This window comes from Dromiciops gliroides, chromosome 2 (genome assembly GCF_019393635.1).
Source record: "Dromiciops gliroides isolate mDroGli1 chromosome 2, mDroGli1.pri, whole genome shotgun sequence".
Lineage (NCBI taxonomy): Eukaryota > Metazoa > Chordata > Mammalia > Microbiotheria > Microbiotheriidae > Dromiciops > Dromiciops gliroides.
Genome location: NC_057862.1, coordinates 477,366,220 through 477,383,761, shown reverse-complemented (window position 1 = coordinate 477,383,761; position 17,542 = coordinate 477,366,220). Strand labels below are relative to the sequence as shown.

At 38.1% G+C, this 17,542-nt stretch overlaps 1 protein-coding gene and 1 long non-coding RNA gene across 2 annotated transcripts in view; both read left to right on the top strand.

The window, feature by feature from the left end:
- Positions 1-15,744, top strand: part of LOC122743100 — a 43,598-nt gene extending 27,854 nt beyond the window's left edge. Inside the window, exons 2-3 of the long non-coding RNA XR_006354971.1 lie at positions 8,856-8,903; positions 14,919-15,744. This is a non-coding gene — a long non-coding RNA (uncharacterized LOC122743100). The remainder of the gene's footprint in view (positions 1-8,855; positions 8,904-14,918) is intronic.
- The window catches only part of SRD5A2 (steroid 5 alpha-reductase 2), a 73,455-nt gene that overhangs the window by 32,817 nt on the left and 23,096 nt on the right, over positions 1-17,542 (top strand). The window lies entirely within an intron of this gene.

The following is a 17,542-nucleotide window of genomic DNA, read 5'->3' as shown; positions in this document are numbered from 1 at the left end:
TAAAGAAATAATATGCTTTTATAGATATGGTCTTCAACACCCAAATAGAGTGATGGCAAACTGGAACTGGAGTAGAGCTGTTTGCAGCAGAAAGGATTTTATGAGAAACTATCTAGGGACATGGGTATCTTTATCTTAGTATGTCACTCCTGTACTCCTTCCTACCTTAACAGTTATTCCAAAATTATCTGAAAGCTATAAAAAGTAATGGGAAAATCAATTTGCTTTTCCCCAAAGAATGAGTTGGAAAAGCTCTTGCCAAAGAATCTTTTGCTATCAATATCTATCCTTTTTGCTTCTTGAAACTTCCTATCCTCTCCCTCTCCCATAAGAGATAAGTTGCCAGTAGAAATCTAATCATCTAGGAGATTCAAGCAAAACATTGACTCCCAAATCACCCACAGAATCAGTAGCTATTCCACCAGAATTTTCACAGGTGCTTCTTGGCATGTATGACATTCCAACTTTTTGCTGCTTTTCAGATAGGTGAGAAAGGCAGATTACAGGCAAATTTATTTCATAGGAATGGCAACCTGGGTGAAGTCCACCATTCCTATGCCAGAGTTCTTAGTACTGGAATTAACAGCTGCTCTACTACAGCACAATTGGCTAATTCACCCACTTCACAGACCAGAATTTGGCATCATGGAATTAAAAGTCTTGGTAGTTGAATTGGTCAGGTCCCTTTGCTTACTTTGCTTGTACTGAAGAGACAGTAAGAAACATTTGCTGGAATGAACAAAAGCAACTGACTTTTCTCCTACTTTCATCAAAATTGCAAACCCATATCAAACCCTGATTTGAAGACTAGGTCTGGATTGGGGTGAGAGAGTGAGAAGCGAGGGCCTGGTCCAGAGTAGTAACAGAAAGTCTGACCTTCTCTGGCCCATTTTCTATTCAGAGAACCCAAGGATTCTGGACCAATTTTAACAAGATAAGGACATTTCCCACTAGAATGCAAGCTCTTTAGAGAGGATTCTGGGAAGATGGCAGAGTAGGTCAGAAAACTTTCAGCTCTCCAAACTTCCTCTGCAAAAAAAGACAGAACATCATGCCAGAGCAGCAGGAATGAACACGTAGTAAAGCAGATTTCCTCTTAAGACAATTCCTTGAAAACTGGAATTTGGCTAGGGGAAGATAATGTCATTCTAAGGCAAGAAATCATAAAACAAAACCAAAAGAATAAAAAGAAGAGTAAGTGAAACATTTCATCAGAAAAGGAACTGATATGGAAAACAGATTGAGGAGAAATAATATAAGAATAATTGAACTACCTGAAAATTATGATTAAAAAGTATCTTGATACAATATTATAAGAAATTATCAAGGAAAATTGCCTAGAAGTTTGAGAACAAAAAGACAAAGCAGAGATAGAAAAAAAATCCCACTAATCATCACCTGAGAGAGATCTCAGAAGAAAAACATACAGGTATATCATAGCCAAGTTTCAAAGCTCTCAGGGTAAGAAGAGTGTATTGGAAGCAACAATAACAACAAAAATTAAATATCATGGAGCTACAATAAGGATTACACAAGAACTAGAAGCTACTATGTTGAAAGACTGTAGTTCTTGAAATACTATATTCTGTACAGCAAAAGATCTGGGATAATGATAAAGAGTAACTTACTCAGCAAAGTTAGGTATAATCCTGAATGAAAAAAAAATGGGCATTTAACAACCTGATAGATTTTCAGGTTTTTGTGACAAAAAACCCCAGAACTTAAAGAAAAATTCAACATATAACATCCAGGGGAAATATAAGGTAAACATGAAAGATAACTATAAGGAATTCAATAAAGACAAAGTGTTTACTTTTTTTTTTTTTTTGGTGAGGCAATTGGGGTTAAGTGACTTGCCCAGGGTCACACAGCTAGTAAGTATGTAAAGTGTCTGAGACCTGATTTGAACTCAGGTCCTCCTGAATCCAGGGCCAGTGCTCTATCCACTGCGCCACCAAGCTGCCCCCAAAGTGTTTACTTTTTATAAGTGAAAATATTAGCAGTACTCATGACCGTCATTATTATTTGAGTAGTTTGAAAGAAAGGCTTGGGCTGAGCTTAGTATGATGGGGTGATTCTAAAAAATTGAAACTGTACAGAGAGATAAAAAGGAGTAATTATCTCATAAAAATGAGGCATAAAAGGAAAAATTGATACAGAAATTAGTAGGGGGAGGACAGGTAGTTACGGAACCTTGTTTTCATTGGGAATGGGTTAAAAGGGGACAGGGATGGGGGGAGGATAAGGGAGGGACTCTTACAGGGGTGGGTAGGGTAAAAAATAGAAGGGCAAGATAAAGTAAAAGGTAGGAGTAGAATTTATTGTGTAAAAAAAAGGAGGGATAGTGATCATGATCTCTAAATTAAAATGGATTTAATTAAGAGGAAAACAGAGAAACTACATTATGTCAACAATAGTATTCAATATTGTTTTAGACCATTTAAAATAACTAGACAATATAAAATACCTGAGCATATACCTGACAAGGCAGATACAGAAACTTTGAATATCAACAAACATAAAACACCTTTTATATGAATAAACTCAGATGCAAATAATTGAAGTAATATTTATTGTTCATCAAAATAATTTTTAAAATGACAATTCTACCTAACTAATCTACTGATTCAATGTCATCCCAATTAAGTTACTAAAAATATTTTACTGAGTTAGAAAAAATAATAAAGTTCATTTGGAAGAATAAAATGTCAGGAACTTCAAAGAAACCAGAAAAAAAAAAAGATGTAAAGGAAGTAGATTCAGCAGTATCAGACCTTAGAATATAAGGTGAGAGCATCATTGAAATGTAAAGTGGACAATTTAAATTATTTTAAATTAACATTTTCTTGTGTAAACAAAACCTATCTAAAAATGGAAGGCATGCAGAAAAAACTTTCATAGACAATCTCTTAGATAGGATGTGATTGCATTGAAATATTTTTGTGGTATAGGAAATGATGAGCTGGTTGACTTGGAAAAACATGGAAAGGCTTGGACTTTTGAAGGAAGGTGCAATATATCCACCTTCAGAGAAACAGATGATAAGTGGAAATAAGCATAGTGGAAATCTTACACATGTGTGTATGTTTCTAGATATCTATGTATATGTGAACATATCCATACTTAATTGCAACCTTCTTTGGTGTGTGTGGGGTAGGTAGGGGAAAAAATAAAGTAAAATGTATACAGCAGAGAACAAAAGAAAATCAACAAGGAAGCAAAGAAAAGCGGGGCAGATTTAAAAACAATGTGTAGCATTTATTATATAGTTTTATTGAAATGGAAATTTATTGTTTAATGTTGAATCCTTTCCTATATTCTGCTGTGTAAATGGGAATGTTTTTTTCTTTTCTCACTTTGTATTTAAGTCTAAAATAAATTTAAAAATTACAAAAACATTTAAGAAAAGAATGCAAGCTCTTTGTACTTATATCATCAACACCTGGCATTGTGGCTTGTTGATGAATTGAGATTTTGGTTTCCTTTAGGTAGTTTTGGTTACCAAGACTGAACTTTCATCAGCTTCAGAACCAAAGCCATGTCCCCAGAGTTCTTCTGCTCTCTAGACGAGAGATAAGTAGGGACTAGGTGGCACATGTTGGCACAAGGATTGTCATGAATAGCATCAAATCCTGGAATGAGGAAATGAGCTGGTGGTAAGGATGGAGGGATGATGGGGAGGCAAAGAGTGACTTTGACTCAATAATCTCTACTTTTGTGTTAGAATTCAGTTTGTATGCTTTCTAAGGGCTTGATTTGCTTTATATTCAAGGACCTCCTTGTTCTGGTTGCTTAAACCCGCTGCTTTACCCAAGTGTGAGTGTTAATGACACGGTAGACCTATCACAGATTAGTTTCAGCTTGGATGGGGGCCTCCTCTGAGTTAGTTCTAGAGGCCATTGAAGTACATCCAACTTACAGTGGCTCAAGGCCTGCCATTTTTACTTCTGGCTGATCTGGGCTTTCAGCTCCAGTGAACTAATTTTAAGCCTTATGTTCTCCCTTGGCACCCATCACAAGCAAGATACATGCCGCTGATACTGCTCGCCCATAGTTTAGTACAGTATTATAATATAGTATTTATTATAGTATTATAGTATAGTATTTATTATTGTATTTTAGTAAAGAGACCAGATTTGAACCTTTTTTTGATTTAAGGACAGTGCCTTGCCCACTTCTCAAAGCTTCACGAAGTTCACTTTCAAATTTGGTTTAGACAATGGATGAATCACAGCAGCTCTCTTTTGGGTGACTTTCAGACATTCTGCATCAAACAGGTGCTCAGGACTTTACTATTTACCACATGGCTTCTGGAAAATCCTGGCTTAGATTCTGACTCCTAGACTTCTATGGTTTTGCACATATATGAATGACATGAAAGTCACAACATTTTTTTTTTTGCATTGCAAGAAGCTCTTCAAGGACATAAATTTCTAGGAGCTGAAATCATTGAAGAAAGTTTGTACCCCCACAAATGTATTTCCACACATGTGTAGGAAGATATTTTCAGGAAGAGATTTTTTTACTTATTTTGATTGGCACTGAAATTTTAGAATTAATATTGCTTGAACTTTCCAGGCTCGATAACACTTAGCAACAGCATTTATATTTGCAAAGGGTTAGTTTAATATTAGTTGGTCTATATAAAATTTGTAGATTGAAGTTTTCTCCCTTAATTTTAATTTGGATTGCCAATTTCCATTTATCCCTTCTAATATGACTGCTCAAATTGATATTTGTTTAGCACTGATATAATACTGTATATTTAGAGACTTCTTAATGATATCTAAGTTAGCTTGGGCTTGAGACAAAGGAATTCTGGATCAGGAGTAGGGGATGGCTTAAATGGCGTGTATTCTTAAAGCCCTGAAACCTCAGAATATGTCAGGCTTCTGGTAGAGGAATTACTGGGCTGAATAAGAAAAGCTTTTATGAGACGTTTGTCTCTCTCTTTTCTCAGACTTTCCAACTTTATTTTGTTCTTCCTATTCACCCTTTGGTTACTCATTGTATTTATCACTTATGTTGAGTGGTTACCAATTATCCAATACGACAATAGCAAGTCATACTTAGGAGAATTTATTCTACACTTCCTCCTCATCTACAGTCCCTGCCATCCCTCCCTACAAAAACTATTAAAGTTTCCTCTGTATCAGATAATGGTTCATCACCTCACAGTCTATGTGAGGTGAAACTTTTGCCTTAAGCTTGTTTTGATGTTTCCTTAGCACACATAGGGACAAGGTTTAAGGGAAGTGAATCCCATCTCCATGCACCCCTCTCCTCCTTCCTCTTTCTATTCCATCTTACGTCTTCTTAGAGTCATACCCCTTTCAGCTACTCCTTCCTGGGTTCAACCTCTCCTGACTCCATGAAAAGGAGAAAAAAATTCATTTAGAAGCTCAGAATCCATGGGGCCTGAGTTCTAGGGCCCATGATTTTAAAAGTATGTTGATAATTTGGAGACTATCCAGAGGAGGGTAACTAGAATGGGAAAAGCTTTCAGTCCATGTCATGAGAGGATGCCTTGAAGGAATGTGGCATATTTAACCTGGAGAAGAGAAGATTCAGAGGAACCATGATAACTATCTTCAGGAATCTGAAGGACTTTTGTTGTGTAGACTTGTTTTGTTTGGCCCTGGAGGGAAGAACCAGGAATGTGGGTTGGAGCTGAAAAGAAGCCAATTTGGGTTTGAGATGAGGAAAAATTTCTTAGAATTTGAGCTGTCTAAAATTGGAACGTGTTCCCACAAGAGGAGGTGGGTTCCCCCTCCTTGTTGGTCTTCAAGCAGAAGCTGGGTGACTTCATTTGTATATCTTCCTTTTATATACAGTTGCACAAGATGGCAATGGAGATCTCTTCCAGCTGTCAGATTCTGTGATTTCTGTGATCTAGTCCAAGCTATACCTGAGCCTCTAGAATAATAACTGTAGCACCAGAGAAATGGTCATCTAGTCTCTGATTGGAGACCTCCACTGAGGAGCACCACCTCTTGAAACAGCCCATTCCTCTTTGGGAGACCTCTCATGGCTACTGAGTTTTCCCTGACATCAAACTTTGCACCTTCCCCTCAGTGATCTTTGTTCTGTCCCTGAGGCTAAGCTGAAGGATTCTTCTTCCCCGGGGACAAAATCCTTCCAAGACTTGAAGCTATCTATGCTATCCTACTGAAGTCTTCTTCAGACTCAAGATCCTCAGTTTCTTCAACCAGTCCTAATAGGATCTGCCTAGTGGCAGCTAAGTGGCACTCTGGATGGATCATGGGACATAGAGTCAGGAAGACTCAAGTTCAAATCCTGCCCCAGACACTTTGTAGGTGTATGACCCTGAGTAAGTCACTTAATCTCTGTCTGTCTCAGTTTTCTCAGCTATAAAATAATAATATCAGCAGCCTACCTTACAGGGTTATTGTGAAGATTCAATGAGTGAACATATGTATAGAACTTTGAAAACCTTAAAGTTCTATATAAATGTTAGCTATTATATGGTGTGAATTTGAAGCTCTTCTCTATGATCTCATCAGCTCATTCATGTTAAAGTATTAGAGATTCAATTTTCATTATCCTTTTCAGGAGTATTTACATTTTAAATAAAGCCTGGCTAGAGAGGGCAATTATTTACACAAAGATACTCATCTCAAATGGCAGAATTTCAGGCACTGTTAATGCCTAGGCAAAGGATAGGCAGTGGACTTTTCTGGCCTTCAGTTCCCAGAGGAGACCACTGACTTATGACTCGGCTGGTCAGCCTTGTGTATGGGTCTGCACACAGGAGAGGGGGTGAACAGAGGTGATTTGGATTCTAAGTGCAAGCTAATAAAGTAATCAGTTTAAGATATGACAAATTACGGATACCAAAATTCACATCCCTGAGGGCCTCAGGAAACTGACATCACTGTCTCAAAGCTATAAAAGTAAAATCTTTTATTGCAGAAAAGAAGCAAGGCCTTGTTACTCAATAACTTGCCAGGAGAATGGATGGAGAAAGAGAGAGAGTTTAACTGTGGGATAAATCTAGTCATCCTCACCATTCCCATGGGGGCATTGCACATCCAAGGAAGGGGAAGAAGGATGGCATGCCTTGCTTGGCCAGGGAAAAGCCTTGCTGCTGATCCTTACAGTAACCTTGCTGTTCATCTCTCTTCAAAGCAGTCATATCAGTTAAGGACATTGTTTTCTAGGGCAGAACTTGTGAGCAGCAGCAGCAGAGGTGGTGAAGATGGTGGTGATAATAGGAATAGGGGGACGAAGAGGGTACCAAATCCCATTGGGACCATTTAATACTAACTATGTGGCTAAGAGACCCTGGGCAAATCATATCATCTTTCTAGCATTCTGTTTTCTTATCTATTTCTGTTTCATCCCCTTTAGTTCTAAACCTATGATCCTCTGAGTATCCTCAGATCATCACAAGTCAGGAGCAGGACTTGAATCCAGGTCTTCCTGATTCTAAAACTGGCTCTCTACCCACTATGGCATGTTACCTCTCAATGACTATGATGAAGAAGAATGATTAGAATTGTGACAATAAGGAAAATAGTAACAACAACTTCTTAAATTTACAGGACACTTTGCTTTCACATCCATTGTCTAATTCAAGCCTAGTTCAAGAGAAATCTCAGTTGGTCAGGGGAGAGTCTATTAACCATGTTTTTTTGTTTTTTGTTTTTTTAAGTGAGGCAATTGGGGTTAAGTGACTTGCCCAGGGTCACACAGCTAGTGAGTGTTAAGTGTCTGAGGCCAGATTTGAACTCAGGTACTCCTAACTCCAGGGCTGGTGCTCTATCCACTGCACCATCTAGCTGCCCCTTAACCATGTTTTGAAGAAAGGGAACCTCAAGCTGGACAAAATTGTGACTTGCTCAAAGTCAAAAATTAGTAAATGACAGTCATATCTCAAACTTTCAAGACAGAAAAAACCCCTATTTTTCTTCCTCTTTATTGGGTTGCCTCATAAGTCACTTTTTATGAATTCTCTCTACAGATTTTTCTCCTCCCTAGCCCTTTTCTTGAGACTGGCTATATTTATCAATCAATCAATCATCAATCAACAAGCATTTATTAAATTCCTACCATTTTTGAGGTACTATGCTAGGTGCTAGAAATATAAAAACAAAAGTGAAATGGACCCTACCCTCAAAGAGATCATATCTCATCAGAGGAGATAACATGTATGTGTATAAATATATCTATAATATATTAAAAATAAATACAAGATTGTTTTGGGAGGAGTCATTATTTTCTGGAGGAGGGGATGAGGAAAGGCTTTATGTAAAAGATGGTGCTTGAGTTGAGTATGGAAGGAAGGAATTTTAATCAATCACTCAATCAACAAGCACTTATTAAGCACCTACTATGTGACTGGCACTATACTAAGCACCAGGAATACAAGATAAAAATAAAATTGTCCCTTCCTTCAAGGAGCTTACAGTCTAAGTGGAAGATAATACTTACATGTAGAGGTATATATAATGTACATACAAAACAGATACAAGGAAGTCTTGGATGAAGAGGCATTAATAGCTAGTAGAATCAGGATATTCTACAGAAAGTGGTGCTTGAGCAGAATCTTGGAGGAAACCAGAGCCTACAAGATGAGAAGGGAGAACATTCTAGGCATGGGCTAATCCAAAGGCACAGAGATGAGAAATAGAAAGTCAGGTGTGAAGAATAATAAGAAAGCTAGTTTCACTAGACTATCTATTGCAGGAAAGGGAGTAATAATATTAATTAATAATAATAATATGTAACAACACCAATAATGAGAATAATAAAAGTGATAACTACTTAAATTTGTATGGTACTTTGCTTTTACATCCATCATGTAATTTGAGCTTATTGATCTTGTTTTACAGATGAAGAAACTGAGGCTCAATGAAAAAATCAGGCTGGAACAGTATATTGTGAGTAGGGTTTTGAAAGGTTTTAAATGCTAAACAGAAGACTTTATATTTGATGGTAGAGGTAATTTGGAATAATTAGAGTGTATTGAATACACATATGACATGGTCAGATTTGGCCCTAAGTAAAATCGACTTTGTCACATGAAGGATATATTAGAGTGGGAACGGACTCAAGGAAGGGAAGCTGATTAGGGGGTTATTACAGTAATATAGGTGAAAGGTGATGAGGACCTGCACTAAGGTGGTGACAGTGTGTGAAATAAGAAAGGGTCATATATGAGATAGGTACAGGTAGAAATGATGAGATTTGTCAACTGATTAGATATGTAGGTGAGAGAGAGTGAGGAATTGAGGATAATGTTGAAGTTGTGAATCTGGAAGACTGGAAAAATGGTGGTGTCCTTGACAGAAATATGGAAGTTCAAAGGAAGGATAGATTTGGGGGTGGAAGACAGTGAATTCTCATGTGAATTTGTTGAATTTGAGCTATGCATGGGTCATCCAGTTAAAAATATCCAACAGGAAATTGATGATTTGTGACTAGAGTACAAGAAAAATCTGAGTTTATAGATCTTGGAGTCATCAGAATAGATAACATAAACCAATGGCAGCTGACAAGGTCATGACGTTAAAAGAGTACATAGAGAAAAGAGGAGCCAGTACAGAGTGTTGAGGTATACTCACAAGTGGTACAATATGGATCATGAGCCTGCAAAGGAGACTGAGAAGGCAAGATCGGACAGGAAGAAGGAAAACCAAGAGGGAAAAGTGTCACAAAAACCTATAGGAGAGAGAGTAGTGAGAAGGAGGAGTGGATGACAGTGTCAAACATTGTAGAGAATTGGGGAAGGATGAGAATTGACCCTCAGATTTATCAATTAAGAAGACATTGGTAACTTTGGAGAAATTATAATGAAAAAATGAAAAATTCAGTCCACAAACTAATTATCACATCTATACTAGTTTGGTTTATTTTGTTCAAATGAATGGGTATTGTCTTGGGCCAAGACGAGAATATGTTCTGTTCTGACACTATAAAACCCTTAGGGTCTAACTGTACAATTAAACTTTTACTGCATGTAAAGTGTTGTAAATCAACATAGTCAGAGAGAGTGGAGGTGGCCCTCATGGCTCCAGAGGCTCCATTAGGCCTGAGCAGCCTTCTTGCAGCAAGAAATCTAATCTTCAGAGGAGCCCCTTCTATTGAGAGGCCACCCACCTGAGGGCCTGCTCCTGCACCAAAGGCAATTCATCTAGAGCAGCAGTTCTCAAAGGGTGGTCCAAGAACCCCTAAATGCCCTGAGACCCTTCCAGAAAGTCTGCAAAACCAAAACTATTTTCATAATATTATTAAGACATTATTTGTCTATTAAAATGCTCCTCCCTTTTTCAATTACATATCAGGGTTTGGCCAGATTTTCTTTATATAGCTGAACCAAAACAACAAATCCCAACAGATTGAATGCAGAAGCAAATAGGAGAATCCAGCTGTCTTCTATTAAACCAGACATCAAAGACACTTGAAAAGATATGAAATAATGCCACTTCTATATTTTGAAAATATAGTTATTTTTCATTTATGTTAGTGTGTAATGGGCTTATTATTTTAAATGATTAATAAATACCTATTTAGAAATTCATCCATTTTAATGTATAATGTGGCAAATATTGATATTTGTAAAACACACAAACAAAAGCTCTTTGCGGGGGAGTCCTCAATAATTTGTAAAAGTGTAAAGGGCATCTCAGACCAAAAAGCTTGAGAGCTAACTGTGAATCTAGAGGGAAATACCTCATCCTGTGCAGTTTTTATTTAGTTTGTTACTCTCAGTACCCTGGATCTACTAATGAAACCCATTTTCAGGAATACTTAGTTTATACTTCTGTAAATTCACTCAAATTATAGGCTATAGCCCGATTTAAAAATTAGCGGGGTGTTCTTTGCAAAAGAATGCCCTTATTCATCAAAAGGGCAACTGTATCTCTGTGGGAGGGGGTGGACCTAAATTTTTCTTGGTTTAAGTAGAACTATTGAGTAGCCAGCATTTTGTAAAGTGAAATAGAAGCCTAGAGGGGTGGCTTGCCTTTGTATCCCTAGAGCTTTGTACAATGTGTTGTACAAGGGGTGTTTAATAAATGTGTGTTGAATAAACAGACAAAGGAATGGTGCAATAATGCAGTTATTCTCATAAAGAAAAGAAGCTTTGTGAAATAGTGGATAGATAGCTGGCCTTGGAGTCCAGAAGACTTGGATCAGTCATACCTCTAACATATACATCTGTGTGAGCCTGGGTCAGTCACTGAACTTCTCATACTTCAGTCACCTCTTGAAAGACACTGAATTACAGAGCAGGTATTGACCTGCATTGATAGAAAGTTTCCTCACTGGTGGTTCCCAATAAAATTGAAACCACGGGGCCAGGCCAAAAAATTGTGGAGAAATAAAACAAATATTGTGAAAGGTCCTTCTTCCACATGTACAAAGGAGTCTAGGTCACAGTCAGAGTGGGAGTGGCTCAAGCTGTAGTAGCAAGGAGATAACCCATGAAATGAAAGCTGAAAAGAAGAGCTAGAGAGGTTGTATGGAGGTAAAGATAATGAACATGTTATTTTATTCATGGAGAAAAGATGTAACAGAATCCTTTATTACAAGTAACAACAAAATACAAGAATTAAAAGGAGTAGGTGACCAATGAGTGGAGTGTAGCATTCCCTCTGGACTACCTTCCCAGATCATTAGTCATAGGTTTGCCCATTGATTCCATGGCAGGCAGCTACTCACAGGTTCAAGGCTCTCTGTGGGACCACACTTTATAATTTACTACAATTTAAACCATGATTTACAAGTCCCTACCACTGAGCTTACCTTTAACAGTCAGCCAATAGATACAATTAGCTCAAAGCAAAGACATTTACTGATATAGCGTAATAAAACAGTATCTACAAAACACTCTTCCCATAAATCTGTGGCAAATGCTACTATAAATATACACAGACTTGGGGTGATACATTAGGGAACATATGTGACCAAGAAAACTGGTGCTGCAGGGCCCTCTTTTCAGGGTGGTCTAATGATGCTGCTCTGAGAATAGTCTCTTTGCTGCAGGGGTCACTCATCTGGACTCTCCAGCTTTGTTCTTCAATGTAGCTCAACCGCTGATTGCCAGAACGCTTTCCTTCTTTAATGGCTCTCTGTTGCCATGGATCACACTCCTAATTCTACTATCTCTTACTCTAGAGTTGGCAAATTAGCTCTAAAAAAATTGAAAGGCCACCAAAAGGCATGGTCTATCGTGTGCCATGAGGGAAGCTTCTTCACATCTCATAAAGGGATAAAATGGCATAGCTCAATCTTCACACTTTATTTCACACATTAACATCTCATTATTTCTATTCTTTTTGTGATTTTATCAACTAGGGCTGGTGGACTGGAGGAAGGGGAAGAGAATAACTTTTCTCTTCTAATCTGAATTATATATTTGAATATTAAAAAAAAACATAAGCCACTAATGCCTTTTTTGGGGGGGACAGGGTAGTGAGGGTTAAGTGACTTGCCCAGGGTCATGCAGCTAGTAAGTGGCAAGTGTCTGAGGCCAGATTTGAACTCAGGCCCTCCTGAATCCAGGGCTGGTGCTTTATCCACTGTACCACCTAGCTTCCCCCAACTAATGCCTTTTTTAAATAATAAAAGAATTTTATTATTTTCCAGTTACATGTGGAGATAGTTTTCAACATTTGTTTTTATAAGATTTTGAGTTTCAATTTTTCCTCCCTTCTTCCTTTCTCTCCCCCCCTCCCCAAGAAAGAAATCAATCTAAATAGGTTATATAAGTACAATCACATTAAACATATTTCTGCATTAGTCATGCTGTGAAAGAAGAATCAGAACAAAAGGGAAAAAGCTCAAAAAAGAAAAAAAAACAAAACCCCCCCTCAAAAAAGTAGAAACAGTATGGTTCAATCTGCATTGAGAATCCACAGTTATTTTTTCTGGATGTGGAGAGCATTTTCCACCATGAGTTCTTTGGAATTGTCTTGGATCATTGTATTGTGGAGAAGAGTTAAGTCTATCACAGTTGATCATCCCACAAGGCTTCTATTACTGTGTACAATGTTCTCTTGCTTCTGCTCACTTTACTCAGCATCAGTTCATTTGAGTCTTTCCAGGTTTTTCTGAAATCTGTTTGCTCATCATGTCTTATATAGCAGAATAGTATTCCATTACATTCATACACCACAACTTGTTCAGCCATTCCCCAATTGATGGGCATTCCCTCAATTTCCAATTCCTTGCCACCACAAAGAGAGCTGCTACAAATATTTTTGTACATGTGGGTCCTTTTCCCTTTTTTACAATCTCTTTGGAATACAGACCTAGTCCATTAATGCCTTCTGCAAGAAAGTTGAGTGGGTATGTACAAATCCAAATAACCTGAACTGGCTTGATTCTTTATCATGTAGTAAGGCTACACTTCCTCCTCTCCTGGCTGCTTTCTGTGTGCACAAGAGGAAGGTAAAATGCTGCTGGAGAAGAAGAGGAAGTGGGAAATGCTGGGACCAACCCAGGAGTGCAGCCTTACAAGGAGAAAGTTTCACCTTTTTGTGTGTCCTTAAGTTTGGATGGAGAACCAGATCTCTCCAAGATAATTCAGCTGTCTAGAGGCAGAGGGTAGTAAATAAGCCATCTCCTGCATCATCCCTACACTCTCTTTTCCTTATTCCCCGCCCTGCCCACCCCAGCTCAGAGGTTAGGACTTCTCTCTGTATTTTGCCCAGCACAGCATTCATCTTTGGTGCTCAAGAGATGTCTGGTATCAATAGAGATGCTTTTCATTCATCTTGGTATGCAGCAGTGTTTTGAGGTCTTTGGAGTCCCTTGTTAAAAAGGCCATCTGTTAATATGGAAAGAGAGATTGCACTTGCTCATCTTTTTCATTTACTCTATTAAGAGTGGAGTTCTGCTCTTCAGACAATGGATTCTTAGTGATTATTATTTTGCTTCTTCCAAAATGAATGAAAAAACATACCTGGATCTTTTCTCATACTTCATATTTGTGATAGAGGATTGCAGATTAAAAGGGAGAAAGGAATTTGGTCCATTCTACTAATTTTAAAGATGAAAAATCAGTGACCTGGAAAACTTAAATGACTTGCCCCAGGGTTTATAGTCAGTCATTAGACCCTAGATTATCCAGCTCCAAAGTTAGCCCTCTTTTAACTTTCTAATGGCATCCTTGAGGTCTAGCAATGGTTCATTTTTATCTTTGTATCCTCATCACCGGACACATAGTTGTCACTTGGTACATGCCTGTTGATTGATCCACCCTGAGTAGGACCTTACTTTGAAAATAGTAAATGGGTTTGCCAAACAGGTAAGTATGTTTTATGGGACAACTTTTCAGATTTAAGACATGTTGTTTCTGTATGCAAAAATTGAAGCAAATGTCTAAATCATTCAGATTTCCCTCCCAGTTTTCCCCCTTGAAATGGCCATATAATGTAAACATATCTCTATTCATCCCTTGGATTTCTTTCATAGAAATAAATGCCTAAACTCTTTTTACTTTGTATGAATAGACACAGTGGAGGAGCCAAGGTCTGTCAGTGTTTTTCTTTATAAGGAGTTTTTTACAGGCAGTTTTGAAATTGCATAAGATGTAAAAGGGCCTTCTTGGCATTGGGTCTTGGGAATACTGTGTGAGGTTGCCCTCTGTTAGCTCTGCTTCTCTCCTTGTGTTATGAGAAACCAGTGGGAAATGATACTTCAGGGTTCTGTGTTATCTGAATCAAGATTCACAATATTCCCAGAAGCAGCTGAATATTCTTGGAAAGATAGGTTCCCATTGTCTCAGTATTCCCATGTCCTGAAATATGAAAAATAACAGATCCAATACTATGATAATATTTGTTGGGAGTCACTAGTTACAGGCACCATTAAGCCGAAGGGAGAAAAAGCTGTCTCATTATGATGAGTTATCTGTATTTTGTTTTTTTCAATCTTATTTCATTTTCTAGATTCCTTGAATCTTCTTCAGCCACTCAAGTGTTTAAAATACGGCTGTGGGGGCAGCTAGGTGGCACAGTGGATAGAGCACCGGCCCTGGAGTCAGGAGTACCTGAGTTCAAATCCGGCCTCAGACAATTAACACTTACTAGCTGTGTGACTCTGGGCAAGTCACTTAACCCCAATTGCCTCACTAAAAAAAAAAAAATAAAATAAAAAAATAAAAAAATAAAAATAAAAATAAAAATAAAATACGGCTGTGTGCAAGCATGAGTCCTGAAGTTTCTCATTCTGGAAAAAAGCTTTGTGTCTCTTCTATGTAGACTGAGTTGTTGTGTTCTCTTTCTGATAATACACACAAATTATATGGGTAGGACTTACAGGTTAATTCAAATAAACTTTCTTTTTCTCTAGGGTTGTGTTGAGATGACTGAAAAACAACAATGTACCAACCCAAAATAGCACAGCCTAGGAGATGTGGCATTTTAGTTTTCTTACAAATTGGGTGAGATTGCTTCCTGATTGATCTAATCAGTCATTCAGATCAATAGGGTTGGATAATCTGGCTTGACAATTTGCCATGAGGCCAGGTTAGCAGATAGAATTTTCCTGTATAGCAGCCCGGGTGATCAAATTGGTGATGCCATGAGAGTGATTTCTTCAGACTCATTAGGCCTTAAATATCCTCATGTTTTATTTGGTTGAGCTAGCTGCCACTAGGGATGTTCATGTTGAGTCTAGTTGTGTTGGAACAACCCAGTCCACTTTTTTCTCAGAAGCTTGGGTTTGTGATTGAGGCATATCCACCCCACAACAAGTCAGAGCTTACTGAGGTTAGGCAACCTTGTCTTTGGCCATATCGATACTTCAGAAAGATACATTATCATAATCATGACCATAGTCATTATTATTATTTTTTAAAAATCAATATGAGCACTCCTATAGTCTTTATAAGGACCAGAGTCCTTATCCCAAATCCCATTTGCACTGTCAAATTGGGTCCCTAGAGAACAAAGCTGGCTACATTTCCCCTTCAGAGAGTCTCAGGGTTTCCCCTGAAGGATGGGTGTGTTTTTCTCATGTTATTAGCTTGAATTCCCATTCAGGTGTGTTCTCTTCAATATACATTGCCATTTTTTTCTCTTCAATATCATCTAATTGATGCCAGTTAATATATCCTTATTATCCTTGATACCATTGATTAGTACCCTGATATCATTTCATCAATTAACATCAATTGGCTTTAACAAAGGGATTTTTCCTGAGAAGATGTAGCAGGACATAAATTCAAACACATTCCCCTGAACCTGGGGTCATACTCTTCCTTATATTACTTTGGCTTCTGGGGAGAGTGGGCTCAATGTTAAAGCATTTGCTACAAAATTTTATTCCAAATGGCACAGTGCCAGAGATGAACAGCTCCCTTGTCTGAAGGATACCATGTATTTCTGTCATTTTTATTCAATGCTAAGCTGGATCCCACAGATCACTTCTTGGGACTGTTACATCTGAAAATGAGAGACAATAATCTGAGCATGATCAATTTATTAGTTAGACTAGCAATGACTGATAAATCGGGTTAATGACTTCTCTCAATGACCACAAGCCCTCAGGTAGGACTCACTAGTCTTCATATAGTTATGGAGAGTATCTGAGAACAAAGAACAGAATTGGGTAGTGGGGAACATAATGCAATTGGCTACAGGGTTGGGAGTGAGGACAACCTGCACCCACATTAGTAACCAACCCTTTCTGTCATAAAAGAATGGTTGCTTGATTTATGGCACCCAGCAGACTCAGTGACTCCTAGGAGGGAGAGGGACCCTCCTCAATTGTATAAGGACAGATAATATATCTCTTAGGGCTACCTTCAAGACGGAAAAATAACACCAGATGTCTTGGTATTTTCCTAGGAACTGAAGGTAGGGTAGATAACAGTTTCTCTCATTGATTTTAACTGTAAATGAACTCAGAGGGATGCCAAACTCCAGTGATTAAGATATGTTCATTGTGTGGCTCCACCTGCAAGGTTAGGGATAGTGGACAAGGACTATAGCTCTGCATAGGCCTTGACTTGTATGGACTCCTATCACTGACCCTCTGCTTCTTTGGCTTTTTGAAACTTACAAGGTCATTCTCTCGAATAATCCATCACCTAAGAACAGGGAAGAACACATAAAGAGCCAGATATGCCTCTGGAGCCTCATTTAGGTGAGGGGTTTCCCCCCTGAAGGCTTAGAGCCTTTTGTGTTCTTAATTTGAATACAACTAGGAAATGGAGGGCCCACTGTCTTTTCCTGTGATATATCTCTCTATGATTTCCACTAAGCAGCTTCTCCCAACCAGATCTTTGTGAGTGGGATGTTTCAGTCAACCTGTGCCACCCTTCCCCATCTGCCTCTCCATTGGCTATTGGGTGACCTGTAACTTTAATTGTAATAGAAATCTCAATTAAACTTGAAGACATAAAAGCTCAGTTTGCAACAAGAATCACAAAGAAAATAGGAATTTCTCTCTCTCTCTCTCTCTCTCTCTCTGCAACTGGGCAATTCTCTTATTTCTCCAGATTTCCCTCATTTTACCAACAGTTTTAAAACTCTGTTATTATCTCACTATGGATTTATAATTTCCTTTG